This window comes from Crocodylus porosus, unplaced genomic scaffold, assembly GCF_001723895.1.
Source record: "Crocodylus porosus isolate Cpor-Errol unplaced genomic scaffold, CroPor_comp1, whole genome shotgun sequence".
NCBI lineage: Eukaryota > Metazoa > Chordata > Crocodylia > Crocodylidae > Crocodylus > Crocodylus porosus.
Window position 1 is genome coordinate 49,135,514 of NW_017728943.1, and position 27,271 is coordinate 49,162,784.

Below are 27,271 nucleotides of genomic sequence, written 5' to 3' on the forward strand. Positions count from 1 at the left end.
TATGTTGGCTTCTGTGGCCTCCCTGCTTTACCTGTGGTGGGTTAGGATATTGCAACTTGTCTTGTGTCTGGGTTGACTGTGTAGGTTTGCTAGGGGGTTAGACAATGATTTGTATAGGATGTTTTAGATAAGGATGATCTTGCCTCAGGGAGAAGGTTGGACTACATAACCACTTGAAGTCCCTTCCAGCCCTACTTCTCTATGACTCTGTAATTCTATGAAATTTTAGAGCAATACTGGAGGTGCTAGCAGATGAGACCATAGTGTTGCAGGAAGGATGCTAAAGAGAACAGGGTGGGCAGCAGGAGAAAAAGAATGGGACAGATGGAAGCGCTTTTTGGTTTGGTTATTGGAAGTGCTTCCAAATATTTGGTATTTGGAAGTGCTATTGTTGTGCCTTTGGTTTGGTAGTGTGTATCTGCATTTGGTGGAGCCTGAAAATACTGTTCCAGAACCATGCTTTGAGTTTATTGGTGCTGAAGGAATTTGTGATATTCTGGCAGTGTGTCTAGCCCCTGTAGGTTATAATGTGTGTGTTCCTAAAAGATGTGCTAAGTGCATTAAGACATTACGCTTAGGAAAATAGTTTGTGTATGCTTGTCTCCACCTCATTTCTTCATGCTGCAAGTCACCTTGGCTACATCATCAACAGAAATATGGAACATAAATAGTTTCATTTGTTTTGGTAACATATGAGAACACAATATGGAGAAAAAATAGGTCACTAGAACCCACTGGTTAAAATACATCAAAACACTCTCTGCATCAGTTTAGGAAGAGTGGGAGCTATGAGGGGAAGGTATTTACCCAAGACAATGAGTGAGCTCCACTCTGCTTTTGGCCAATTTGGGGAAGCACCTCTGACAAGCACCTGTGAACCACTGACAACTTCCCCTTACTTTAACCCCAGTAAAATCTCAATAGCTTGACAAAACCTAACTGAAGGTCCATGTACAAAGTGACTTAAAGCTAAAGTTTTTTAAACTTGCTTTACTCTTCAGTACATAGGAAGTTGAAATTGTTAGGCCTTAATGGGCATGTCCATGTGTGTCCCCCACAGCGCAGTTGTTACTGCACCATCATTTAGTACTTGCTTTAGGAAGTACTACATGTCAGTGTAGGAACAGCTATTATTGCACCGTCCCAGCAGCACAATTATTTTTAGCAGCTACATTGCCATAGTGGCGTGTTATAATGAGGTAGCTCATCACTACAGTGATGTAATGTTGGCATCACAGTTTGTGCCCACTGTGTCACTGTAGCGATGAGCTACGTCACTGTAGCACATCACTACAGTAATGTAGTGTCTCATGTAGATGGGCCCACTGTGTCCTAAAGTTGATCTTACTTTTTCTGTTAACAGTATCCATCTGCTAAATTAGGCAGAGGTCTATAGAAAATCCAGTAGGTGACTATATTATTAAATACCTCATTTTAATGTAATTGTAATGTACTAAGTGACCAAATCAAGGTTCTTTAGGTGACCTGGAATTTACCATTTCCTAACATCACATGTTTGATACCTAATGTAGCTTTTTGGGTGTTTTTTGTTTGTTTTTTATAAACCAAAACCTTATATACATATACGTCATGCTTAAAAAAAATACAAAGTGTATCATGTGGACTCCAAATGACCCCTGGTCCATAGGGTGAATAGGAATGCTGGAATCTATAGATCTAGAACATAGACTTCTAGCATTTGAGGTACTGACAACTGGTACTAATAGAAAGATGTTATCCTCCAGCATTAAAAGGGAATTGGTATGCTTTGCTCTTGTGTTTCTGTTTCTCTCATCTCTGTTGTCTAACTAGGCTATTACCCCCTACTACTTCCTGCTGACTAGACATTAGCAAAGAGGAGCACTGAGATCTTAGATAAGCCATTCCCTTCCCACTCTGTATTATAGTGACCCCCACTAAAGCAGTCTCTGGCAGTTATAAGAGACATTTGCAGAGCACATCCTGCTGGCTGCTCCTGCAGTAAACACAGAAGAGCATGGCCTATGCTCAGAGCAGTAATAGCGGGTATACAATGCTTACTGCAGATGGAATATTTAGAGAATTTGGCTGTCAAAATCCAACAAGCTTCTGCAGAGCACATACAAACAGCAGTCTTCAGGGACTTAAAAAACCTGTCCAAATTTGGATAGATATTTAGTGGAATAGGAAATGGCATCTCTGTGACATTTTGGGAATCCCCTTGCCAATTTTCAAGTCCTTGCAGCAAAACAAGGACACACTGGATCTTTTCAGTGAAGCAAATTTGATGGTCAGATGTTTTTATGGGTTTTTTTTATTTTGGCAAAAAACCTTATTTTCCTAAACTTCATTCCTGGAAAGAATTATGCTATTAGTGCCGAAGTGTCCCTTGTCACACAGGAAAAAAAAAAAAAGAACTATGTTAGCCCAGAAGCAAACACCTGGGGCTTCATTAAGGTCCAAATCATAACATTTTGGCAAAGGAATAAACAACTGAAAATAGGGCTTTATAATAAAAAAGTGTTAAACAGCTGTCATTGTCCTTTCCAGCTCTGCTGTAATTAAGCAAGTGTACTTCCTTGTAGCCTTATTCTGGTTCTTCTTACTATTAATACTTTGTCTCCTTGTTTGCAACATTGTTTTCCCACTTTCAAATGAGTCACTTCTAAAGTCAGGATGAAGTAGTATACTTCATACTCAGAATGAAGTATCTCTGTGGATGATAAAACAAGACAATTGGAATTGATATTCAGTATTATAAATTGGAAACAAAGGCTTTTATAAACTGGAAGCATTGGGAATTTCTGTTTTACAACTCTTACCTCATGCCTGTCTGAACCAGTTACTGTCTAAGGTGCCACCCTACCTTATTTCCGCCTGACTTCAGACTAACATGGATAACCACCTTTCTACCTTTGTAATGCTTGTAGTTCACAAGATACCTGACATGAAAATTATTATTGGTCCCTCACAGGCCTTTTGTGCTTGAACTAAAAGTTAATACTAAGTCCCAGACCTCTGAGCAGTGTAAGTTTCCATTGCTGCATTTCAAATATCGTATCAGAGTGACCTTGAAAGCTGAATCACTAAGATATGTGTAGGTCAATATGGAATCTGTGTTCAAGCAATTTCATTGTTATTTCAGTTTTTTTGTCATCAGTTGCTTAAATTCATAAGGTAGTTAAAAAAAAATCCTCTCTTTTTCTTTTTAGATCTCTTACTGCAGCAAATGTACAAGTAATGAGTACTTTATAAGCCAATATTATGGAGGAAACCCAGAGCTTTCTTTACCAATCCATTTATTTAGAATTCAGTCTTACAAAGGACTTAAGTTGGTGCCAAGCTCTCTGAGTAACGTTAGCTTATATTTGAAAACAAAACAGTATAGGAGATAAAGAAAAATGACCAAAGCCACATCACGTGATCAATGTATCTTAAAAAAATATCACTACATTTTCAGATCAGATAACAACTATTCTCAATTGCCTCTTAAAGTATCTTCAAAAAGGCAGGATTTGCAGCATGCTCAGGTACATTTTTTTTAGGCTATTTTAGTGTTTTATGGCACAGTGTTGCAATGGGAAGAACCCTTTTTGCACTATAGGACAAAACCAATGCCTTGCACTCCACCCAGAAACCAGTATGCTAGCAGTGTTCTGGTAGATCACTAGTACTATATACTTCTACCAATAAGCAACATTTAGCAAACAGGCTGCAGCAGGCTTCCTTGCAATAAGTATGTTAATAATAACACATTGAGCACATTGTAATAATCCGTTCTTGAGATGATGAAGTCTTGGGTCACAACCTCTAACAGAAAGTAATCTAACATAACCATACAACAATGCAACTGAGAGACAGAGAGATCAATTGTCCCATACTTTTTACTTGTTTTTCCAACTTACCATCATTATGACTGTCTTTTTTGGATAGGTCTCAAGTCATCCAGCTCTCATCTACGTCCTCATTTCCTCCTGGTACTGGCCGGGCACTCAACAATGCTGTTTGGATCTAGTGGACAGATATTACATTTTTTTTTTCAATATACTGAAACAGCTGGAAGTCTATGCATTCTCACTGAGCCTCATATCCATCTTGTTGAATACAAGGAAATTCATGACAGAGTCCTATGAAACTAAGTGCAGCTATGCCTGTAAAGAGAAAGTACAGTTGTCCTATATAATTTACAATTAATGAACCACAAGAAAAATGGAGTTGCCTAAAAGCTATACCAGCTACCCTGTAGAAGCATCAAGTACTGCTCATGAACTTTAGCTACTCATGCAGTTCATAGAGATGACAGGTCTAACATGGGCACTTGAGTATGTACACACACCTAAGTCAACATAAAATACAGTAACTTAACTTAGTTGACTTAAGTAAGTTAACTTAAGTTAAGCCATGTCACAGCATACTCACATACAGCTCTTTGACATGGAGGCAGCCATCTTGTGAGCCCTCCCCTGCAGAGTTGATTTCACTAATGGGACTCACAATAATATGCGTTGGAGGTGTATTATCTTGCACCACATTTAAGTTGACTGCTCAACATGGATGTGCACACTCTGACAGCTCAGTTGACTTAACTGTCAAAAAGTCACTGAGGCTTTGTACAATCCAAGGGTAGATTGATCTAAATGCCTGGTCATAAGGTTAACTAACTTTAGACCAATAAAGGGTTAACCTGATCTATGAAGGAATAACCTGATCTCGTGGAAACCTGTACGCATTCAAAGCACAACTCTGGGCTGTGCTGTTCCTACTTCTCTGTTCCTCCCTAGCCTGTTGCAATCCTGACTGGGCTATTTGTATCCTCTGACTACCCATCCTAGATCTGTCAGCCTACCCCCTAATCCTGTTAGAAATGTTTCTCATTGTGAATGGCATCCAAAAATACTATCAAATGCACACAAATCAGTGTGACCAGCCTCTCTGGACAAATATTGAAATCTGTCAAATGGCAGAGGCAAAGAATGTCACTTTGGGGTTCTCTAGAGTACCAACATGAAAGATCAAAAATTATTTGACAAATCCAGTCAGAATCAGTACAAGGTTCTGCAGCTGGTACTGTTACCATCCTGCCTCATGCTGCATCCGTTGTAAGCCAGTTGTAAATCAAAGTGATCTTGCAGGATGAAGCCAGCAAAGCTGGCACTTCAGTGCCAACCTATAAATGATAGAAGGCAAAAGATATTAAATTTTTGCTGAGCCATGAACACAGTTGTTCTTGCAGGAGCAGTCATGTTTTTCATGATCTCCTAGAAATATTCTGGATCCATTAACCTCTAAGGGTGACCCATGGGACAGGTCCATCATCCTGACAGGTTTCAATGCATCACAGCTTCAAAAAGAAGATATTATAGTCAATTCACAACCTGCAAAGAAAATACACGTTAACCTTACTGGTTTTATATACATAGTTGTTAGGTAATGCCATCAGCTTAGCTATAATTAGCTTTCAATATATCTATGCATTATGAAATAGTTCAGTTTTGGGGAAACATTTGAAGGGAGAGGCATAGATTTTAAAGGTAGAAGGGTCTTAAGCACCCATTTATTTTAATGCTGTAAAGAGTGATGAGATTTTAACTGAGGGACGGTAAACTAGTAGATGGAGAAAAGGACCAAAAAAAGAAAGTACTTAACAAATAAGGTTGATTCACTGGCCTGGTAAGAATTGTGAAGGGGCTTGTTAGGACAACAAGTGTTTATAGTGTAGGACTGGGAGCTTGAAGGATTTAGAGCGGAGCATGACACAGACCAATGAGCTATGAAAATAATTATAGCAGTAACACTTTGAATAGATTTGAGAGAGAGAGGCTCAAGGAGAAAGGGAAGAACATTACTAAACTAGTAAAGGCATGAGATAATCAGGGCTCAGCCAAGGGCTTGGCAGCATGAACAGAGAGGAAAGATCAGTTTTTAAGGTGGTTCTGCCTGAAAAAGCAGGCCTGGCTATTCAAATCAAAAGAGAAAGCAAAGTAAAGTGTAAAGCCAATATAATGGGCTTGAGCAAGATAAGATTTTGCAGATGTTCACCATGACAAGAAGTGAAGAATAGGCCAGATTTACAAAGAAAGATCAGAAGCTTATTACTGATTATTCAGCATCCATAAGGAGATGTGAAAATGTTGGGATATTTTAGCTGAATAAAGGTCAAGAGTAGCAAGAGAGACATTTGTGAGTCAACATTGTAAGGACTACATTCAACACCATGTGTTCAGAGTAAGAAGTAGACCTCAGAATAAGAAAAAAAAGAAGACCAGGAATGGAGTTGTGAAGATTTCTAACCTCTCTATGTGTATACGCCTCTGTAATCAAGTAGAGAAAGGATGTTTATCAAGACATGCCCTACCAGCTTTTACAGCTTACCATTAATTGGTGATCCAACAGTTTTGTTGGTTTGCATAACTTGCCTGTGCAATTTCGATCACCTAAGCATTTAGGTACCTAATTTGAAGACAGAAACACTTGGATATTTGGGGCATTTATACACATGCTTCAAGAGTGGGGTAGAGGACACTAATTAGAGCAGCTCCAAAAGCCACTCTAAGAGCCAGAAGCACCTCGTATATCAGTATCCCCATGCTTAACGGGACCCCCACTGCCATTTTTAAGCATGGGGTGCTGATACACAAGATGGAGGCTGCTGGAGCACATTCATTACCATGCTCCAGCAGACTCGATTAATCAGGTCTACTCTGATGTGATGTAATTACAGCATGTCAGAGCAGCCTCACTGCTCATATATAGACACCCTTGAGGTGTAAATGCAGTTATTTAAGACTTCAAAACTGTGCTTGTAAAAATTGATGCTGGTGAGTTTCCAAAAGCTGGCCCTAAATATTAGCTTTTAAAAATGTTCTTTGGGTTTGGCTGAAAGTCATTTTGGTGCAAGGCCTGAGTAAGGAGGTAAATGTGTGCCTAATTTACTTCTAGCTGCAATATCCTTGAAGGGATTTGCTGAAGTGCAGCAGTACTCACAACATGCCCCCAGTGCTATTGAGTGTGATTCCCATTCTTTACCTCTTCCCTTTGCTAAAAGAAAGCTCAAGCACCTTATCTTTGTTATAAAAATAATAGTAAGCATCATATTTAGGCTCCTGTCTGTGAAAATCTAGCCCTAAGGGTGAAATTCTATTTCCCTTCGTGCATCTAAATATTTTTCTAGTTGCATAAATGGGATTTTTACTACCTATGTGTAGTGTGCATTTGTGAGCATGCACATACAGACTGAGCATGTGAGGAAGCTATTCACTGGCCAGGCAGCTCTGTATCTATGTGCATGCATCCACTCTAGAGGCATACCCATGTAGGTCTAACTCACAAAAATGTAGCCAGCCAGAAACCCATCACAAACCCATGATTAAATGAAGGATAGGAGAGTGACGACCCTCCCATAATTTAGCCTTAATAGCTGTGTGATTAGAAAACTTAACCAGGAACCTGGAGACTTGAATTTTCCTAGGCACCTATTTGTATTTTATGTTCTTCTGTAGCTTTGAAAATGTGCCTTAGAACCCAAATCCACTGAAAGCCCATGAGACTTAGTCTTTTCAATCTCTTTTGAAAATGAGATATACTTCTTAAGCCATTTAAGTGCTCTTGAAAATTTTACTCTGCATCTCTGGGACTTTCCAGTACAGTTCCGCATGGTGGCTACACTACAGGTTAGCATCCAGTGTCCTCTTCGGTGCCCCTTTTGAAGCTGGCCTCTTTGGGCAGCCAAGAGAGAAAGCTTTGTGGGGCTAGGAGGAACTAGAGGGTGTGTAGTTCAATGGATGCCTCCATGAAAAGGAGCAGACCCTGGGTTCTGGCTTGGACCCTTGCTCACATTGGGTCAGAAACTTCCTTGTTGCAGTGATCTCCATCTATTTTATCCAATAATCATTAGATGCAGGGGGCAGTGGCTCAGCCTCAAAATGTGTGTTTAGAGGGCACTAATAATGTCTAACTTCTGGCATCATGGGTATATATATGGCCAGTGCATAGCCTAGGTATGCTCACCTGTCTGTGCTGTAGAGGAACTAGAATCATAAACTATGCATAAGTGACAAAGCAAAAACAAAACCCACTTATGCCAAGAAAACTGACATGTAGATACACAAAGGTTAAAAAAATTTCCCCTTAAGTGTTTAGGTATCATGGTGACTTTCACCTCTAAATTACATTTAAAAATGAGACTTAGATTCCTTTTGAGAACAGAATTTGGTTTTCTCCAGACTTAACAGAGGGGTTGGTATTAACCTGCCATTTACAGATCTCCATTGGAAAATGATATCTACTAAATATAACTTAGAAGAGGGATACTTAGGCTTTTAAAAAAAAGAAGAAGAAGCAATCTTACGCATGACAAGTTTCTTGCTAACTCTGTTCTCATTTGCAGTCAGGAGGATGCCACTCAAACACAGGCTGCATCCAGATGTGTGGACATTTGATTCCCCGGGGACAGCTAATGGTAGTGCACCTTACGGCACCATTACTTGTCCCCAGGGAATGCGTATGCCACACACGCGCTGGTGCTTAGTAGTTTACTCCAGGTGGGGTATGGGAGGCTTGCACCAGCAGTGGGCTGTCCCCAGCAGCCTTACCTGGGGTCCTGGGGGCCTCCTGGGGCTGTAACAGTAGTTATCCTGCCACGTGGAGTCTGGCCAGCAGCAAAGTGCAGCTCCGACTGGCCATGCTCTGGCATCAGGCGGCACATACTGCTGATGTGTGCATCATTCTGCGTTTTTTCTCTGTGGGTTTTTGACCCCTGGATATCTAGGGGTAAAAAATACCTCTCCATGCTGCTCCCTTGCAGCACGGAGAATGGTGGAATGTGGTATATGGTGCTGCAGAGCATAGGGCTACACTCATCGGGACATGGCCACAGAGTGCATCTACATGTGAGCTTTACTGTAGTAGACTAATTAGTTCAGCAGTAAAGCATCAACATCTACATGGATGGCAGTATTAGGGCTGGGACCACAGCAGCTTGAGCAGTGGCAGAGCAGTCCCAGGCAAGCAGCTGGCTTAGGGAGTCAGTCACATGGCTCTACAGGTTCTACACCCTTGTGCCCCAGTGAGCCCCTCCACTGCCCAATGCCATGACTTGGGGCTTACCCCCCCACCCCGAGCCTTTTGCCAGTCCAGGGCTGGTCCACCCTGGCTCAAAGAGTTGCTGTCTTAGGCACACATATAGATGCTGTGTCTGGGAGCAGTGTACTCCACTGCAAACTGCTCCAGAATTTATCATGTTGTATTAATTGCATGTGTAGGTGCACCCACACTGGAGTAATGGCAGCAGCATTAAAGTGGGGGAGGGGTGGAAGTGGGGCAATAGTGCACCACTGTTGCCCAGGGCACAGAACGGTCCTGTTTCACCTCTGCATAACAGCACCATAATTCACTTTTCTCTTGAGCTATTCAGGTTGTCATTCTGAAGCCTGCGTATGAAACGTTCCATTTAAGTCAGCAAATTTGCCTGAGTAAAGATTGCAAAATAAAACCTGCCATTCCTGTCAGTTTCTTTTTCCAGTAACCAAACATACTTGGCTAAGAGGCTATAATATTTTTTTCAGATGCTTTGGATTGATAAAATTACAAAATACTACATACTTTCAAGTAAAATTACAGCCTCCTTGTAAACTGACAGCTTAATTGCTTGTTTTCAGGAGGCTGTGGCTATCTACAGTATGATACTTGTAATGCTTTCAGTGTTTGTCAGAGGCATATTTATCCTATAATGAAGATGAAAGATTCTGATGAAGGCAGCAAAACACTGGGCTTGATCCAGCTTCCACTGAAGTCCTTGACAAATTTTCACTTACTTCAAATGTGTATGATTCAGTTATTTTCACTGAAGAGGGTTTGTCTCACTCCTGCTTATTTATACTGAGAACCATGTGAATGGCAGTGGGAGGTGTTCTGTGCATTTTAGGATTTATCCTAGAGAGTTATGCAAGTAATAAATGGATGAGTAGAATGCTTTATTAATCATGTCTGTTTATATATGCATTAGTACAAAGAGAGCCAACATTTGTTGGTAGGCATGCCACAAATTAGCCCTGCATTCTCCTTAAGTACCACACTGATCCCCTTCCTCTTCCCAAAATCTGCTGTTCTACCTTCTATTTCCAACCCTGTTCTCATACCCTACCCAACCTGCTGCTCTGCTTTCTTCCCTATCTACCACTGATCTGCCACTGACCACTGTCTCTCTGATCTGCCATGTGTCATACACAGAGGCTACCTGTGACACTTCTATGTTCATATGTATTATACAAACAAGTATGTGTATATATAATGCAGTTAGGGCTATGTGAAAATGTGATTTATTGTTTTGGGGGTTTTTTTGGTTTTCTGGCCAGACTAGGAGCAAACATGGCCCAAGTCAATTTGGCTAAGTCAGGAATTTGGCTTTCCTGACATGGTTATGAACAAACAAAACTTAGAAAGGGAGTTCTTTAGTTACTTTACAGTTGATAGATTCAACATTAATTTTCTTGTTTAATCTGAGTACGCATTGTTTTGTTGGAGAAGGAAATAAAGGTTTTGCCCACCTCTAGTTATAAAGATCCAGAGTTAATACACTGTGGACTTAGTAAATATTCAGTCTTTTGCTCCGGGGATAGTTCTTGAGCTCATCCATTCTGTATGCTAAATGTACCGGGGTCCTGTTGAAAAAGTGCCATGTGATTTTGTACTTCAAGATTCTGGCATAATGCAAGGGCACAAAGTGACCAAACTATGCTTCAAAATGTGCCCTGAAATTTCCTAAATTTAAGTTTTTATAGTTCAATAACTGTGTTTTAAGATTTTTATGTTTATAAATCAGAGAAAAATAAGTTGTATTGTGTAATATTAATATTATTATTACAATTGTAATAACCTCTGACATGGGCCATCACTGGGGCTTAAAATTAAATGTTAACACTGTGCAGTACAGATTTCTGTTACTTAAGAATAGTTAAATGAATGCTATTGTAATTTAGACACTCAAGGAGGAGATTTAGCCCATTGAACTTCTATATTGAAAGGTTAATTTTAAGTCACTTATAATGTTCTGATTTTGTTGCCACTTCTGTAACAACTTCCTGAATTCATCATCAATCCAGTGTGAACCTGTGTTTTACCACACCACAGCACATTCCTGTATCATTTATACTGAAAGTGAAACTCTGTTAAGCTTGATCTGCATGGAAAGTTTTGCAAATATAGCTACATTACAAAGACACAGTTATTCCAAGGGGGGAAAAAGAATCACTTTGTCACTGTAGCTTTTTTTTGTTCAGAAAACTGGTACAACATGCATTATCACTCAGTTTTGCTTATATAGCTAACAACCACCAAACCCTTTCTAGAATAGATGAGGCCTTAATTGTCAGCAGTAGCAAGTTATTTTAGTCAGGATACTGAACCAGTGTTATGTGTGTAGGAATTGTTTCTTTTTTATGTGAAATGTTCCAGGGAACATAAATTTGGTAGATTCATTTTAAGATATAGTTTGCTAAATTGGATCATTGGGTCTGCTCTAGTAGCAATTTGCTCACGTAATAAATTTACTCCCGATTAGTTACTGCACAGTTACGCATGTGTAGACATGACCCAGGAGCTCTAAGATAAGAACCTCTCCTGCCCCAGGGCTGGGCTACATCTATAGCAACCCTTGCCTCAGGCCTTTAAAAGCCTGCAGGCAATCAGAGCCCTGGGGCACACTAGCAGGAAACCTGAGGCTACTCCAGGGCCCTGTGTCCCCCTGTGCATGCCATTGGCCAGCTGCTCTATCCTGTCTGCACTCCGATGCCACTGTCTAGCACAGCACAAGTCCATGCCATCCAGGCCTCCAGGCTGCTTCAGGCTTCTGCAGGCTCCAGCCAGGCCTGCCAGCCCACAGAACCAGCTGCAGACAGCTTCTGGCTGCTGAGGCTAATACTACCTGCCCAAAGCCCACCCCCACCAACCTGCCCTGAGCTTGCAGATGCTCCAAGGCATTGTCTTTACTGTGCAGCTGCCAGTCCCACACTAGGCCCCTGTGCTAGGTGCTGTAGGCAGCTGTCCCAGCAGTGAGGGACAACTACACAGGGGCCCAAAGAGCTGGCCTGGGACCCATGATGGAGACAGCCTCACTAATGCCCATGTCTACACCCATGCCCACCACCTGGGCCCCAGCTCGTCCATAGAGAAGACTGGTGACCTTGTGGTTCTGTAGGGCGAGGCAAAGGTACAGCACCAGTTCAAGTGGGGTGGGTGCACCAACACCTACATCTATGAGGGGCTGGCAGTGTCGGGGTGGTGGATGCAGGACCATGGGCATGACCAGTTTGTATGGCAGTGCTGCATAAAGGTCAAGGTCTTGTGGACACAGTGGGTTTCCATCACTAACCACAGTTGTTGGTCAGGGACTGCCCGTAAGTCCATTCCCTTTATACAGCAACTGACAGAAGTGCTCACATCCCAGGACCCAGGCCATAGCCAAGCTATCTATACCAGCACAGGCAGCCTGCCCTAGCCCCTTCCATGACCTAGCACCCCCTGTGACATGTCACTGGGGGAGGGCCCGTTGGGTGTCCAGCAGTCTTTCCTGCCAAGTTGTCCATCTGTACTCTCCACTAGCAGCTCAAGGAGCCCGAGCCAATGCCTACCATGACAGCTCCATATCCCCAGCCCCCACCATGAGACATAGCCAGCCACGTCACCACCGACCACCAGCAGTGCCAGCTTCTCCCAGGGGGGGGGGCAGCTGGGCCCCCACCCCCTGCATCCCGCCCTCTGAGAACACTGCATGGAGCTTCCAGTCATTCAGGCCTTGCCCATGTAGTAAGCCCTCCCTGCCTCTGCCCCTAGCCCCAGGCCCTGACTCTCCCCCCCACCACCTGGCCTGCCTACACTCCCCTGACCCCAGATTCCCTCCTCACAGCATGCAGAAAGGTGGGAGACAGTGCAGGACTTTATTTAGCAGCCTGTGCTCCCACAGCTAGGTGGCCATGGGACTCTCACATGCTGAGGAACATGCTGAGGCCAGCAGCAATGTCCTCTTTGGTGGCTGGGGACAAGGACATGTAGCACAGCCTCAGGTAGCTCTCTAAGCAGCTGTGGAAGTTGTGGTGCAGCCTGGGCTTGCTGCTTGCACTGTCATAGCTCAGGGTGCAGTACCAGGTATGTAGCTGCACCTAGGGCATCATGGCCAGCAGCAGCAGGGCATACTGGGTCAGCCACCCCTCAGCCCATGCAAACAGCTCCTCATGCACTGCCTAGGGCAGGCACAGCAGGGGCACACTTGGGGCACAGAAGTGGCACAGGGGAGTCTGGCCTTGGGATACCTCTCCAGAGAAAACCCCTGTGTAGAGGGCAGGGACACAGGTAGCTTCTCATCCCAGTACCCAGGAGCACTATGGTCCCCAAGTGCATGGGCAGCAGCACAGCAGAGCAGTTGGCCTGCTGGATGGGTTGGGGGAAAGTGGTTTCTGGAGCCACAGCAGCAGGTGCTGCTGCCAGGATTCTGGCCTGTCCCACCCTGGGAACAGAGTGGGGGAGGCAGGCTGCCTGTGACCAGCAGCCTGCCAGCTCCAGGGGAGCAAGTGGGGAGCGGGGGCTTGGCTGGTGGGTGCCTGGGCCTGCCAGACTGTCATACCCTGGTCCCTGGCCATCTGTGCACACCTGACCCCCAAGCTGAGGCTGTGCAGCACATGACCATGATGGAGAGAATCTTATCTCTGAAATGTTGCAAACTCTTACAAAAAGCTTCTGTCTCATGGCTCTACAGGGCCTGTAGTTTCACATGGAGCAGAAGCTGCCCTTAGCAGCCAGGTTGTACCCTCAGTGTTGCTGCCACCCATATCTAGGGCCCTGCTGATACACTGTCTCCACCAAAGGAGGACCATGGACAGAAAGAACTCTCTTCCTGGACCAGCTGGGGGACACTCAGGCCTGAAGGACAGAGGATGTGACTCACCAGGACAGGTGGTGGGCAGAGGCTGTCGCCCATGAGGAGGTGTGGGACCAGGCAGGCCAGGACTTCCAGGCACAGCCCCCGGCCCTGGAGCATGAACAGGTGGAGGCCCTGCAGGAGCAGAGTGCTATCTTGGCCCAGGCAGTGCAGGTCACAATGACCACCAGGTGCTGAACACCATTCTGGCTCTAGCAGTTGTCTTCATGCACCCCACTGCCTGGCCCCCAACCCTAGCCCCGCCTAACCCCTGGCAGCCACCTGTAACTGAGCAGCAGACCCCCGCCTGGGCCTGGGAGGGGGTCCTGTGCTGCCTCCAGCAGCTAGGAGCCCCTGGCCTATCCCCCACCCTGGGTCCAGTGCCACCCAGCCCCCGTACTTGGGTCCAACCCTACAGCTTGCCCTGCCTCCATATGAGTGCAGAGCAAGAGCTACAGCCAGGCCAGAATCACATGCCAGCCCTGCTGGCCAGAAGGGGAGCCACCTGCACTGGGAGAGCATCAGTTGCCATCACCCCTCTGCAAGCCCCCACCTGTCTCACTTGCCATGGCATGTGCACCCATCAGGGAATGTCCAAAGGCCAGGGTATTGGCCACCTGTCCTCACACTCTGCCCCTTAGTTGTCGCACCCCATGGTTCCACAGGACAGCACACAAAGGACATTGAACAAAGTTTTCATAGAGAATAAGGTGTTTTATTGTTGGTTGGTGGAGAGGGTAGTGGAGGGGCTCTGTTTGTTGGGAGGAGGGGGCCACGGGTAACTTGGCAAACTTGAGATGGATGGTAAGGGCACCCTAGCAGCCCTTGAGGCAGCCAAAGGCACACTCCACCAGGGTATGGGTCCACCCCAGGAAGTGGTTGAAGTGGATATGGCAGGAGTCCAGGTGGCCACTCACATGAATTAATGAGAGCATGAGCAGGTAGGTGAAGTCCCTGATGAGCAAGGTGGGGACAACCACAGCACCCAGCTGCAGGTCCAGCACCCCTGGTTTAAAATGCCTACTCTCCACCAGGCCTGGGAGGCTGGAGTTCCAGAAGACATGGGTGTTGTAGGTGCTGCCCACCCACCTGGCACTCATGTTCATGTAGGCACCTCAATAGTCTGCAATGGCCTGGAGCACCATGGAGTGAAAGCCCCTTAAGCTGTAGTAGTGGCAGTCTCCATGGGGTGGGCAGGTGATGGGGATGTAGGTCCCATTGAGGCCCTTAATGCACTGGGAAAATCCCAGGGCACAGAACCCCACATGGAGTACGGTGTCCCCCAAAACATCCTGGAGGGCATTGCATACTTCCAGGATGGCCTCCTGGTGGTAGCCTCATCCACACCAAACAGATGTCTAATGTACTGCAGGCTGGTGAGCGTGGCCATCTTGTGCAGGGCAAAGGCCAGATGGGTGTCCACGGGGAGGGGCAGCCACATGGTGATGTGCTGCCAATCCAGGTTGGGCCTGTGCTGCTCTGGAAAGTCCCAGAAGGTGGGTCTGGCTGCTGAGGACACACTGTCATGTCTGTATTGGTCCCAAAGACTGCAGTGACTTTAATTAAATGGAATTTTGGAACAGGCTTCAAGACGGGAGATGCAGAATGCTTGGATAGCATAGGAGGGGATGTAGTTCTTGGCCTGGGATGGAAATGGGAGAGTTAGATTTAATCTCCCCAATTCTTCAGTCCCCCTGTGTTATCCTCAATTTTGTAAGCGTGTGGGTGCTTAACTTTGCAAATGTGAGTAGCTCTGTGAATTTCAATGCAACTATTCATGATAACAGTTAAGCACAGGGATAAAGAAAATACAGCATCCACAACAGAGTTCAACAACTCAGTCTCTGAACTAATGGAGTTAACTGCTCCATAACAGAACTAGTTTTTTTGTAGTTTTATCAGCATAATTAGTCAAAAAACTACAAATGTGGGCCCAGTCCTACCAGTTTAAAAGTGCTTAGGTTGACACTGGTTATTCCTGTAACAGTCTACACTACCTTAATACAGTTTCCCCTGCTTTATGCTGTACATGCATTCCTGGAAAACGGCACATAACTCAGATTCACATAAAGAGAACCCACTTTACAATGTAAGAGATAGGGATATGTTCAAAGATCTCAACTGTACCAACCCCTAGACCCATTTCTACCCCTTTTCAAGACAGTTTTGGTACTCACCAACAGCAGACAGTACACACAAGCACAGGGTAGTGGTGAATGTTTAGTTGATGTGAATCGAGGGTGGTGAAGGGTCTTCAGTGTGAGACTCCACATCACTGGTAGGAGGTACAGGCAGGGTAACATCCATAGTAGAATCAACAGGCAAGGGGCTTTCATCACCCTCCAACCAGGGAGAGAGGTAGGAGAAAAGCTAGCAGGATGCTTAGAAGCCATAATGGGGATGGCAGCTACAGAAACATGTGTTGCAGACAATGAATGAGGAGCACAGATCCACACAGTAGACTATATTTTGGTGCACATCACTTCCACAATGTACCACACAAAGCAACTGACTGGGCTTCCACCACACTGATTGCATAAGAATGAATTTACCTTACATATAATAAATCATTGGTATAAAAAGGGTTGTTGCAGAAGAGGAAATTCATGCAGACAGAACCCACATAAAGTGAGGAAACCTGTAATAGTATAATTGCATCCGCACTATGGGTTGAACTTTTATAAAACACACAAAATGCATATCAATTTTAAAATTGTACCCTAACTAAAATAATTACACTTGTATAAATTCTATGTGTAGAGTGGATCTTATGGTGGGGGGGGGAGGGGCAAGCAGCTGGACATCAAGCAGGGGGTGGGAGGGAGGTGGCGAGTGGCTGGATGCTGAGTGGGGGCATGGCGAGCGGCCGAGCCGTGGCAGTGCAGTATCTGTGCAGCCCTGCTCTCGCCCCACCTCGGCCCTGTTCCTGTGAGGCAGGGGTGCGGGGTGGCAGCGTTCCATTCCCACCCACCCCTGCATACCCCTAGTTGACAGCCCCTGTGATAGGGAGTACATTGACTCTTCTCTAGGTTTGTTTCAATATCCTAAAGAAAAATTATACTTCTCAACCAATTTTTGTAAGACTTCCCTTTAATCCTGCTGTATCTAGTCTAGTTCTTACTTTGATATCCAAAATCTGCTCTGGTCTTTCATCCTAGAAATCTTTCCTCTTTTACTTTTTTCATTTACTTTCTTCTGTCACCCCCTTTGAACATTTTGGAAAGCTTAAGACCTGCCTTGCTCTCTTTCCTGCTTTAAATGAAAACACTTCATTTTACTTGATACTATGAGTGTTTTATAGAGCCTTCAGAATATGACATGCTTCTAGAAATAATACGACCAATCGGGCAATTTTCCAGTAGCATCTTATCTGAAGTGGCAGATAATCTTCTCAGACCTAGTTCTGCTTCTTGTAAAAGGCTAGTAATCTATTTAATAAAGCAGACTTACTGAAAAGCACTGTTCCATAGCATTGCAAACTTTATTTCACATCTTGAATTATCCTTTCAAATGACTAAAAATTTAAATTTTTAAAAATGACTTGCCTGCTGTGTTTGCATTGAGGCAGTCAAGAATACATTATTCATCCTTAGCTGGGTTGATCTTACTCTGCAGTGAAATGTTAATGATTTCTAGGAATGAAAATCATTACGATGGATTTCTGGGGGAAAAAAAAGCTTTTTAGCTTTTTTCCTTTTGCAGTGATTTGGCTATGGTCAAACAAACTACTAAATCTAAGATTTAAACACTCGGTGTGACTGTCTGACCTGGACATAGGCTATCTCTGTAGGTAAAGGAAAGGTAAAAGCAGGACAGCAGTTTTGTGCTAAGGTGGCCTTAGGACAGGCTGCAGGCCTAACAGGTATGTCAGTCTGAGTTTCCTCCACCACACCCTCACTTGGAAATGCATTCAACATGCAGTTATAGATGAAGACCTTCCAGGGTTGGAGTTGACCTTATCCAGAAAGTCTGGGGGGGAGGCGTTGGCAAAGACCTGACACAATCATCATGTGTGTGTGCTGAAGACATGGCTAAGGGAACAGGAGAGGGTCCCAGACTGCTTGGGCGGTGTGACCACAAAGAGCAGAGAACTACATTTACATTACAAAGCAGAACCTGTCAAAGGTGGGAGACTGGAATACCTCAGCAGAGACAAAAGATATTGAATACATTAGAGTCCTGCCAAAGGTGCAGTAGGTGACAAGCATGTTAATGTCAAGGCACCCAAGGGTGAGAAGGGGGTGCAAGTGCACCTGTAAAAACCCAGGTAGAGATGAGGCCTGTGGGATCTCCACACCAACACCTAAGACCACCTACTGATTTCCCAAAAAGGACTTTCTGCGTACCTGGCTGTAAGGAGACCCTCTCCTCTGGATTATGTAAGACTTATGCAAAGCTTTCTCGTGTCTTTTTGGTTTATTATATTCCATTTTAAGTTGGACTAAGTTGTATGTGCTCTCACTGTGTTTTACTGGACTGTATCTTATCTTAGGTGAAGATTTGTGATTGTTCTTTGTTGTATAACTGAAGTTGCATATCACTGTGTTCAATACGTGCCCACTTCAGAGAGAGAATTATTCTTGCTCAAGCTTTTATGAATTAAATGCCACTACCTTTTCCCCATCCACCTCCTCCTCCTCAGCCTGGCAGGGGCTACCCTCCCCGCCCTAAGTAGGGGCTGGGGAGGGCAGAAGCCCAGCAGGTGCTGCCCCCTGCCCAAGCAGACCTGGTTAGGGGAGGGATTTAAACCTCCACCTTCCAGGTGCTAGCCCAAGGCTGGGGCCTAGCCATGCTCCCTCCAGTCCAGCCAGGAGTGGAGAAAAGCCTTGGAGCTTCAGTCTCTTCCCTTTGGCAGTGGCTGACAGGCTGGAAGGCATGCTCTAGCATCCTCTGGCTTCATTTCTGAAATCAAAAGTGAATTTGTGTTCACTTGCTTCTCAGTTTAATCTCTGCAGTTTAGAATAACCTGCAAAGACTAAATTCAGTCTCGGGTGTTTTGACTGTCTGTACCTAGCCCACAAGTTCTGAACTGGCAGATACTGAGCTGTTTCTTATCAGGATTGGCTTTGACAAACCTAAAGCAAAAGACTTCATACCTCTCTTAGCTTCTGAGAGACCTAAGTTACCAACTCATATTTTTAACCTTTTCCCCTTGTAATATAAAGGGAGAGTACTGTTGCTAGACCCCTTTTTATTCCCAGGGTAATGGGGGAGAGTGATCAGTTCAGCCTTATTGAAGCCACACAGTAGCTTAAATCACCATAGATAGGCAAGACATACAGGGTAGAAAATGAGCAGCACATGCATTCTTTTAAAATGGCCTGTTACGTTGACTGTCATTTTTCCAGAGCAAAGAGATGTGAGTACATTACAAAATGAAATGATTATTCCTATGAAGGAGTTGCCACAGAACCCCTCTATAATTGACACTTTCCTGTAATCAAAAAATAATATAAGGGATTAGTTACAAGGAAACAAACAAGCTGACAACTCTTTCCCTGTATTCCAAGTCCAGGGGTAAAGTATCAGCTTGCTAAGTGAGAGACATGAGCAAGGTAGGAGATAAATCAGAGAAGAAAAAACACTCCTCCTGGCTATGTTGGCACTGAAATTATACACTGAAACTGCTGCTGATGTAGGGCAAGGATTTGAAGCACTTGTAATTTATACAAACTTTCAGACAGTAATTAAAGAAGAGGGTAAATATCCTCTTCAGCTCATCTTATTGAATAAATGACCAATCTTTGAAATTCAGTAAGATTTTGTGAATGATTTGTCTGGGTTGGGTAGTTGTGTTTGTTTTATTTTTTCTATAGAAACACCAGTGTGGCTGTTTGAAGGGCTGCTGTACAGTTCTCAGGATGTCACTGAATTGTACTCTGCAGTAAAAGATTTCTGTGCCAGAGAAGCATAGCTGATACTGAAATAGGGTTAGCATACTGCAGTAGATCCTCAACCTTGTTCCCCTTTTACACCAGTTTAACACCAGTGAAGCCAAAACAAGTTACTTAAGTGTAGACTGTAAAATCTTCAGCACCAAGATATTCTTTTAGTTTATTTGTGCAATGTCTAGAGTAATGGGGCTTGAATTGTAACTGAAGCTTTTGGTCAATACAGTAATGTAATAAAGATGCTATGGATGGTGGAATTAGAATTATTGGTTTAGAGAATTTGACCTGCTGTTTTAAAGAAGTACAATGCCCCACTCAGACCTTCTAAAGGCCCTGGGAGAATTTAATACCATAATAAAAATGATGCATGTGATTACAACTCTCTCTTTAATCTTCAAAACAATGACAAATCATCTTCACAGCAACCTTGATAGAGAAGCATACAGTCTCCACCATTTTACAGCTTGTCAGTCTGGGGCATAAAGCAACTGACTTCCTTATGGCCACACAATGAATTGGGGTTAGAGCAAAGATTAGAGCCCTGGAGTCCTTCTTGCTGGGCTTGTGTTCAGTAATTTAAATTCAAATCCATGAGCTATCATAAAACAACCTGTTCCAAACACTATTTTCCCTAGAGGTTTGAGACAGGCTTTTGCAGGGCTCTCTGAACTGCTGCCTTAGCTCTAAAATAGAGTGAAAGTTGGAAGAGGCCTGATAGGGTCATCCAATCACCTTCCTGGATGGGCAAGATAAAGTTACTGAGGAATGGATCTATCAGATCTCAAAATTGTCTTACATTTTGCTGAAAGGTTGAGACCTTTAATTGCTTTATGGATTAAGCCTAAGGGATGATGTGAAAGAAGAAATCAAGAGAAAAACCCTAAGGGGAATCAAATCCCTGCTGAAAATGATACCAGCTTAATTAGATTACTGTAGCCTTTAATTACTTTTCTATTTTTCTCCCTCTACTACACTTCATTGATCATTTGTGTGGCTCTTAGGAATGTAAATTTTCTATGTTACTCCAGAAGCACCATATAATGAGTTGCTGTAGCATATAAAGTCGTGAATATGGGTGTTTTATGAAAAAAGTAGAAAAATACATATTCTACCAGATGAAGGTGTGTATAGAAATGTCCATTTGGCAGCAATTTTTCACGACTAATGAGAAGTTAATTAAACAACCAAACTGCTGATCCATAGACAAAAAATAGACAGGATGATTTCTCTGAGGGTTGAATCCTGAACTCAGATCTAGAATAAGCCTCCTTTTCTTTCACAATACTTCTTGGCTGGTCTTTATTCAATAAAGTTTTGAATTATTTTAGTAGCATTTGACTTTTCATTTTTACAACATTTCTACCCACTTTTTACTATTTGGATTTGACCATACTGATTATTTGCAATGCTGAATACCTTTATTACCCATTCTATAAGTTTGCAAGTATTTGAATCTCTCTTTGGCCTTAACATTATACTTGGGAGCATAAAAGATGCTTAACGTTTCTCATAGGCAGGACCTTGTGATAATTCTTGTCCAGATGAAAACAGGAGGTAATAAAAGTTTGTGAGATCAATCTCTTCCCCACAGAAAATGTCCAGGCCAAAGAGGGCTTCAGATAAAGCATGAATGCTTAAAAATTTGAACACGTTTATTCAAAGTAAAGTTCTATATTTTTTCAGGTTTGCTTATCACCACTGGAAATATATTAAGTTTGTGTATAGCTCCCTCAATAATCCAGTGCAATGGAAGTAATTCCCTCTTCTTAAATTGCATAAACTGAAGAATTGATTTTCTAGATCTTTACCAGTTTTCCTTAATTTTTTTGTTATAAATGTCCCTATTTTGAGGGTGTCTGAGTACCCTATATGTTTATTGAAGAAAGTATATTCAAGTCCAGTTTAGCATGGTGTCTAAGCAGAGCTGGACATGAATGGTTTAGTTTGGTGACAAAAAGGAAATTGTGGGGAAAACAATTTGGAGCTGATCTGGAATAGGAAAAAGAAGAAAAATTCATGAAAAGCAGAAAGAAGAGACATTTTGCTTCTAGTCAAACTACAATATTTTGTTTTTACCTAAAATGAAATATTTTGTTTCAGTTTCAATTTACCATTTTTTAACCTTTCTTTATTTTTAAGTTCAGGGCTGTTTTAAATTTAAAAAATGTTGCTACATGATGAAAACTTGAAATATTTCATTCTTAAACTGTTCAAACAAAACCTTTGTACATTTTGAAAATTTTGTCTGTTTTTTCAGTTGAAATATGGCCTGAGTTCACTAGTAGTTTAAGTCTTTCAGCTAATTATTTTTCAGCAAAAACAGAACACCACAAGACACAATCAACTTTGCTCCTAAAATAGCATCCAAACTTTTAGTGTAGGCTTATGGTTTTTGCTATAGAAAAGGAACATTATTTTCTATCTGCCTAACATGTCTCTCTCTCTCTAATATACATTCTATTACATCTACTGTGACTTTTATGGATAATATCTCCTTTTTCTTTCATAGGAGATTTTTCATAGGATTCTTCATAGAGAAGATTCACTTCTTGCTAAAACCTTGCACTTCAATTCTGATGTCAGTTTGAGATCATCAGCTGGCTATAGCTGTTCTCCATATCCTCCTTACTTCCTCCATTACCCACTATAATCACAATTTCTTCATCTTCAGTGCATTGCCTAAATTATAATATGTAATTGCCTCTTGTTACTTCCCAAACTCAATTCGGTTTTCCTCATATATTACCATGCAAAATATTTTTTCTCACTGTTCTTCTGTTGCCTTCTCACATTTCAGCAATCTCTTCCTCCCAATATCCAAACTAAATAAATGAGAAGCAAGCATGCTTTACAAAGAAGTTTACACTGAGCCATTCTCTCATACCTTTTGTACCATTTTTGCATACCGAATCCAGGACAGCCACCAGTAAAAAGACACCAATCCATATCTATGCCAAGATGATCCTTTCTGACATCTTATTTTTTGAGGGTCTTGATATATCTATCTTACCCTGTGAGCTGTACAAAGGTTGATTGGTGTTAGTGCTAGCTCAAGTTTGGAACAGTCAAACTTCAGGCCAGCAGGGGCCTGAAGGCCTGAAAGGTAAGAATCCCCACCCCCATTCTGGCCTCCTGCCCACGGTGTGTGTCCCCAGCCCTCAGCCCACTGATGCTCTTTTCAGGGCTGCCCACCCCCTCCACCACCTTCTGGGGCTCCCCTGGTTCCCCCTTGGGATTCCCTCCCTGCCCCTCAGGGTTCCCCCTGCCATCTCCCCCACCCTGGTTTACCTGTGGATGCCCACTCTGTCTGCCTGTCCCAGGGGATCAGACAGGGAAGGGGTAACCTGTCTGCCTGCCCCCTCCCCCTTCCCCAGCCCAGCCAGGCTCCTGCTCTTCTCTAGGCTGAGCCTGCCCAGAGATGAGCAGTGGTGTTGGCAACTGGGCAGGCAGGTTAATGTTCCCTGCCTGCTCCCCCAGGACAGACAGTCACAAGTAAGTGGGGGTCCCAGCAGCATTGAGTGTGAATCTGGGGTGCTGGGGAGCCTGGTCCAGGGCATGGATGGCCGGTGGGGTGTTTAGCCTAGAGTGGCTATACCTTAGTGTACATGAACTAGGTAACAAGGATCAGAGATCATCCTGCCCTGAAATAGCGTAACTTTGAGCCACTTAATGAATGCTGAAAACTAGTTTCAGGTGTTAATGTGTGGACAATCCAAGTGTTGAGAACTTTAGGAGCTGCCCCAAATTACCATGTACCAAGGCTCTGAGTGACTAATAATAAAGGGTGCTGACTCAGCACAACAGAATAAGAAACACTGAAGATGGGAAAAAGTCTTTTCCTACGTCAAGTGGAGCAAAATCATTCAGGGTGAGATGGAAAACTCTTTTTAAAATTGCTTACACAGCTGGTGGGAGAGCTTCTGAGGAGTCCAGAGAGTCCTGTTCCAGTAATATTGTTTGGTTGCTTTAGGAAAAAAATCAGCATGACAGTAACATATAAGACTCGAAATGTCTCTGTAAAAGGTGGAGGAAAATAAAAAGACCACAGAGGTTTTTTTTGCCTTTCTACTCAGTAGGAAAAGTTTGAGTTTGGGGGCAGAGTGGGAATATTATGTAGACTTTTCAGCATGCACAAGGAAGCAACCCTGGAGCAAGTACAGTATCACCTGACTTTATAAAGAATTATGATGGTTATATATTAAAATAATTGTACCTGAGCATACAAACTGGCATCTTTTCTCCTACTTCAGTTTTTGAGGCATTATTCCATATCTTTTCCTGAGATGGTAAGTTATTCAGTGCCATCCTCCCACAAGTTCATTTTCTGGGTATGCAATAAGTCAACTAATTACCTGACTATACAAGGGATGCTTGTTTTAGCTTCATATTAGGCCTAGACTAGGTTCTGGAAATTCTACTTTATTGGATACATCTTCTCTTTCTTTAAAAGACCCTTGTTGCTACTAGCTCTGAGTGGATGCATCTTTTGCAGATATAATATTTATAAGGGTTATGCTAATCTAAAAAAGTAGCTGCATGAATAAAATAGAAAGCCGTTCTGGAAAGCTTTATCCCTCAAAAAAGTCAGGCATATTTCTTTTTGAATGGTGGAGTCTGTGCATCAAGCAACTACTGCATTTTCTATATATAATGATAACTTTCTTTTAAAAATGATTTCCTTGAGAAACATTAAATTACTTAGCAGAGTAATTTGTTAATTAAAGTTTTTTTCATAAACATGTTTAAGAGCAATTAACAGCCAGACACGTTCTTTTAAAGAAGCTTTCTACATCACATAAACAAATTATCTGAAAAGAGATAACTCAAGAGCAAATCTAGGGAAAAGTAAGATAACAAGTACTAATGGGAAAAAAGCCTTTCTTCCTAAATATATTGTGATTACTTCTAACAGCTACTCAGCACCTAATTTCGCGTTGCCATGATCAAACAATATGGTGACACATCCACTGAGGTAATGCAAAAAGTCACAGCTTCCTGACATAGTTTCTGTACAAGAAGATGTGCAACATTCCACACTCATTAAATGAACCTGGAATGAAGTATGTACACACACAAACTATTCCTAGTGGTGGAGCAGGTAGGAAAATCATAAATGGCACCAAACCTTTCTACATTGAGTGTCATGCCTTGCCCACATCTGTTAGGTAGTCTACTTTTTGTTGGAACTGACCTGGATCAAGAGGTGGGGCACAAATCTGTTTTTCATTTTGAACCACAGATGACTAATAGATAAAGAAGACTTATGTGATAGAAAATTAAAGATGTTGTATTGCTCAAGGCCAGACTGGATACTGTTTGTTAGACTGTTGTGGGTGTTGCACATAAACTTCCAGCATATCTCAGGGAGGTATCTACTCGATGTGAACATCCAGTTGGCTGTAGCTCTGGCTTTGACAATATACAATAAAAGCCCTGTTACCAGCATTTTACTAACTGGCATTTCTGTTAACTGGAATTTCTGCCCAGCCAGCCAGATGCAGGGGGTGGGAAGCTCGCATATGGCAACCACTGCCACCGCGCTGTGCTGCTGCAGCTCTATGCATAGCCACTGCCACCCCCACCCCGCACTCCGTGTCTAGTCAGAAATCTCTGTGCCTCAGGTAACTGGCATTTTTTGGTTATTCAGCACCCCCCGTTCCCCACTTATGCCAGAAAACATAGCTTTTACTGTACTATACTGTTAAATGAGGTCCATATGCAAGGTTGCTTCTAGAGAAAGGGAACCAAGTAGGCAAATGATTCTTCATTAAGTGCAAAGAAAGAAGCCCACTCCGATCTGTGGGAGCCCTTTCTCCATATTTTTTCTGAGGCCTTCTGCACTGTTTGCATAGCTATGAACCTATACTAAAATTCCAGGACTGTACAATCAAGAAGATTTTTGTCTGGTATTCAGAAATACTTGCTCAAAATAGGAAGCATAGTAACAGAGATGAAAATTAAACTAGGTTGTGATTAATTGAAGCTGAAATACTTCCCATTTTCTTGTTATTAATGTTGTTAACCACAGAAATGTAAGGGACAGCTGGACTGTAGGACTGAACACATGGCCCAATACCTCCATGCCACTTCAAGTTTTATTTTAACCTCAATGGCCTGCTTTGTCAGAGCACCTTTAATCCCTCTCCTCTCTTAATACAGTTAAAATATCTACCTATCTTTTCTACTCATTGATGATATTTACTTCCATGGCCTTCCATAGCAACTTATTCTATAAATTCAGGACTAGGAGACAAATGACTGCCTTCAACTTTTTGTTATGCTATTAGTTTTCTAGACACCATTAACTTTGTTAACTTTATCAAAACGCTTTTTAAATACAATTGCATCCACAAGGTAACTTTTAACCATTCTTTATTATGATAACCTGGCTGTTAGTGTTCCTTCACAATATTTCTCAAATGTGGAAGCACTCAAGTGGCCTTTAGGAGCACTTCATGAGTATAAGAATATCTTATATGCATGGGGGAATATGACTAAACTTCAATATATGCTGTACATGGAGAAAGGCTTAAGCGAAACCCTTGGATATAAGCAAACTCAAATTTTAGTGGAGTGGGGGCCATAACTAGTTTAAGATTGTCTGTAATCAATGTTCACTATATTAAGGAGCCTCTTTTATTTTGGTATTCATTTCAGTTAAATATGGGGATCTAAATTTCTAAGGAAATTTAGTCTTTTGGCTAAAAGCACTGACACTCAGAACACCTATTATTTATGTCGGGCTACTCACAGACTTTTCCAAGTTCCTTAAGCTTAATAAATTTATCTTCAATGAATAATTTTATCTACAATACTGATACATAAACACTTGGATCTTGGACGGGCATGCTAGTATTTTAAGAAGCAATCTTAAAACAGTCTAGCATTTTTAATGTAGAAATACTAGCTGGCAAGCATCAGGGGCCACACATCTTTATATCTGACTAATCATGACTAATATTTTTGTCTAAGTGGTACACATTTTTATTCAGATCACACTATGTAAGTAATTTTCCCCTTCAGCTGTTCCCAGTGACAAGTTACTGGCCCTTTGACCACATCTAAACAACTGATGTACTGTCCAGTACATCCAAAGGAAATTTCTGTGGTGGATGGGCTTCAGTTATACTTCCCTACCCCTGTGGTGAATAAATTAGAGCATTGTCCTCATGTTTGGATGTGAATTGAACCACTAAATTGTTCTCTCATTTAGAACCCAATGTTGCAGAGGGCTGCATGCCCAAAGCACCAATTGACTTCAGAGGGAAAAAAGGGTACTCAGTAAGAGCTATGTGAAAACTGGATTATTATATTTTGTGATGCCAAACCAGGTGAAATTAAAGGAGTGTTTTTTCAGGGTTTTACTTTAATAAAAAAATTAATGTAGCTAAATTTGGTTTTGAAAAATCATTTTGAAATGGAGAATCACGGTATTTCATTGATAAAATGTCCAAGTGAAATATTTTGATTTCTAAGTGGTGTGGTGTGCTTT

At 42.6% G+C, this 27,271-nt stretch overlaps 1 protein-coding gene across 27 annotated transcripts in view; it reads left to right on the top strand.

The window, feature by feature from the left end:
• NRXN1 (neurexin 1) overlaps positions 1–27,271 on the top strand; it is a 1,194,206-nt gene that overhangs the window by 438,829 nt on the left and 728,106 nt on the right. The gene's annotated exons all lie outside the window — the stretch shown is intronic.